The sequence below is a fragment of the Gallus gallus genome, chromosome 17 (genome assembly GCF_016699485.2).
Source record: "Gallus gallus isolate bGalGal1 chromosome 17, bGalGal1.mat.broiler.GRCg7b, whole genome shotgun sequence".
Lineage (NCBI taxonomy): Eukaryota > Metazoa > Chordata > Aves > Galliformes > Phasianidae > Gallus > Gallus gallus.
In genome coordinates, this window is record NC_052548.1 from 10,007,788 (window position 1) to 10,011,215 (window position 3,428).

Below are 3,428 nucleotides of genomic sequence, written 5' to 3' on the forward strand. Positions count from 1 at the left end.
CTGAACTCGTGCCCTCTCCCCTTGCTTCCTGCAGTGCTTATCCCTGGCCTGCCAGACTCTCGATGCAAAGCTTGTAGCATCAGGAAGTTTGAGCAGTCCTGATGTGACAGACTTGGGAGAAGAGTGGGAGAGAAAATAGAACTTGACAAATAATGGGATTGCCACACGTGGGTGTCTGGCCATAAAAGGAAGTCACTGCAGACCTTTATTGTACAGAATGTTGTTTGGAAACTTGAAGAATTAGCTGGACATACTTGTGTGTTCTGCAGAGCTGTGAATGTGAAATGGCATCCACAATCCAAAGTCCAAAGAGAAAGTTGTGCATTCTCTGCCCGCTGCTTGGCTGTGTAACTACAGACCAGTCTTTGGGGTGATATGTGCAGGGATGTTAAGTGGTGATATTGTGTCTTCATCCAGAGGAGGTGAATGAATCGTGTAGATTTTTGCAGCCACTGATGCTTCCTATAGCTCAGTCCATGTGAGAGTTAACATTCACAAGCAAGCAAGTTAGTGGCTTCCTCTGGGTGAGATGGGATGTCCTGGGCTGAGGTGTCCCTGCCAGCTGGAGCAACGGAAAGTTGTGCTATGAGTGGATCACTGCAATGGAGATGTCCAAATACTGATTAATTTCTTGCTGAATACTGAGGGTCTTTCTTCAGGAGAGCTGACCTGGAGGTGCTGCAGGAGCAGAGCCAGGCGCTGTGGGCCTTCCACCAGCAGGGGGTAGCAGGACAGCCAGCCCACAGAGGTGTGGGAAGGACAGAAGAGTCCGTTTCAGGGGTCTGTCAAATACTCAAGCTGGGAACATGCTCAGAAATCCATTTGTTGTCTTGCTGTTGCAGTGGTAGATGGTCCATTCTCAGCCTTAAATCTGCCACAGACTTTAATTTGTGGAAGTTACGAACTGTCAATTTGCAATGCTTTATGCTGGAGTGGGTGGCATTTAGTGGAAGGCTTTGTTAGCGGAACTGAAAAGCAGAAATAGTTGTAGCCTGTAAAAGCAGCCTGGAGTTTTAATTTTGGCATGTGAGAGACATCTGGGCTCTGTGCTCACCAAGAAAGTATCTGAATTTGAGGAAGCAGAAGGTTTTTCTCTTTGAATTTTGAGTGGTCTTGCATGGAGCCAGGAGTTGGATTCTGACCCTCGTGGGTCCCTTCCCACTCAGATATTCCACGATTCTATGATTCTAAGGTTCAAGTCCTTACCTGTGTACTCACAAACAGCACAACTGTCCCCTTTCAAGTACTCAGAGAAGAAGCAACTGCTTTACTTTTCTTTTTGAATAATAAATAGTGAGACAGTTCAAGACGGTTTGTTAGGATGGAGGCTGTTGTTTCAGGTCCTCCCAAGCCGTATGGCAAGTACCCCTTGCAGAAGCAAAGGGAGACCCCCATATGCAGATAAATAAGGATACCGAGGGATCTTTGAACTGCAGCATTCATTTCAGTGTGAGACATTGGCACAAACAGCAGGTTGGGAAATTTTCAGATGTGTGAAACTAAAATAATTAGTGGGCAGGAGGTAGGTCTGAATCTTTTCTCCCAGTGCCTCCTAAGTCAGCACTTGAGAAGCCCTGTTTCTAATGAATCTAGTTCAAACAAAATTTGGGATGCAATAAATTCAGCGAGAAGGAGCTGGGTCAGAGAGGTGACCAGATTTGTTCAGTAAAAGGTGGGGAAAATAAACAAATACCAGAGTAGAATAACATCTACATCTGTGCTAGGGAGATGCTGTTTTGAAGGATAACTCTGCAAGGGACAGGCTTGCAACATGACCTAGTGATCTCTGACACACACATCACTTTGTTCCATTTTTCAATACATCTTATTTAGACACATGGCTTTCTACTCCACTTGGCAACTGTTTGATTTATAAAGATTAACGTGTTGCTAGCCCATGTGCTGGGAATCTCTTCCATGGGTTGTGTGAAAGATGTGCCTTGAGGGTGGTGGTTCGGGGTTTACTAGCTGGTAAGGATAGCACTTCCTAAAATGCACCTGAGCTGATTTTTTTAATTGACTACATGTAAACAGAATTGCAACCTATTTATAAATAAGCTAACCCAGAGTGACAGCATCACCCAAACTGCACAACACATTTTGCCCTTTGCTCATCTGCTTATTAAAGAGATTTGCAGGCATTAAAAGTACACTGGGATTTCACCATCTTACTGTCCTGAGGTCATACCTCTGCTTGCCAAGGTCTTTTGCACTGGATGGACATCTCTAAACACTAAGAACTTCGTTATTTCTAATTGATTTTGAGATGTATGGAATGTAGGCTGACCTTAGGAACTGCAGATGCCTTAAGGAGACAGCTGACTGTCTTGAGTATTTGCTTTGTGTGAATTAGTGCAGATACAATGATGAATTACCAGAACTGGTGGTGATGACTCTGCTGCCATGGCAAGAAGCAAACAGATTGCAGAGCCAGCATGAGTGAGTGGCTGCAGGACAGCCGCAGGGATCAGAGGCATCCAGAGGAAGTTTCCAGCAGCCCAAGCCTGGGATCCCACCTTCTGGACTTGCTCAGGAGCCTGAGCTTCGGGGCCCTTCAGGGCAGGTGTGACTCTAGGTAAAAGGACGGTGAGGTGCCAGGTACCAGCTTCCATGTGGTTGGAGCTGCTGCTCTTCCTTTACAACGCCTGTGAAGCATTCTCGACAAAGCCTGCTAGAGCCGACCTTGATTCCTTCCAAAGCAGTGTGTGATTATAGGAATTAGTTCAAATTCAAACCCAAAGAACATGTGCAGATGAGGTTACAAACTCAGGCAGCATTCACTGAGTACTGGAAACTTTTCTTCACCTCTCTGCATGTGCACAGAGGATGCTTTCTGTAATAAAGATGAGCAAGGCTGGAGGCTGTGGTTTGGATTCTACTTTTAACTCTATGAGGGAACTACAGTTAATGCCATTACAAAAAGTTGGTTAACTCAATCTGAAGCACGGGCATAACGAAGGTATTTCGCTATCTGCTGGGTAACTAACTCTTATTAAACTTTATATAGCTGTAAGTTTGAAAAACACTTTGCACTTTTTCATCTGAAGGTCCTCGGTCTGGACTTGGATGCTGCCCATCCCCTTCGCTCCCCCTCCATCACCGAGCGGTGTTGGCAGAGCTGCCGGGCGCTGCAGAGCCCCTCGGTGCAGCCCTGGGCGCTGTGTGCCGCTGTGTGCGCCAGGGCCGCTTCCCAACTGGCGGCGGTGACTAAGCAGCCCCGAGCAGCTGCCTCAAAGGTCCATTCTTCTGTGAGAGATTTATTGCGGCAAGCAGAGGCGCTGGGATGTGATAATTGCCTTCATTCCCGGACGAAGACCCTGACGAACAAAAGCCAGTTGCCCGTGAATCCATGGTGTGATTCAAGCATTCGCAGAGAGGGAGGAGTGGGAACTGTGCGCCTGTTGCTGTAGCAAAAGTGAATGGGCATT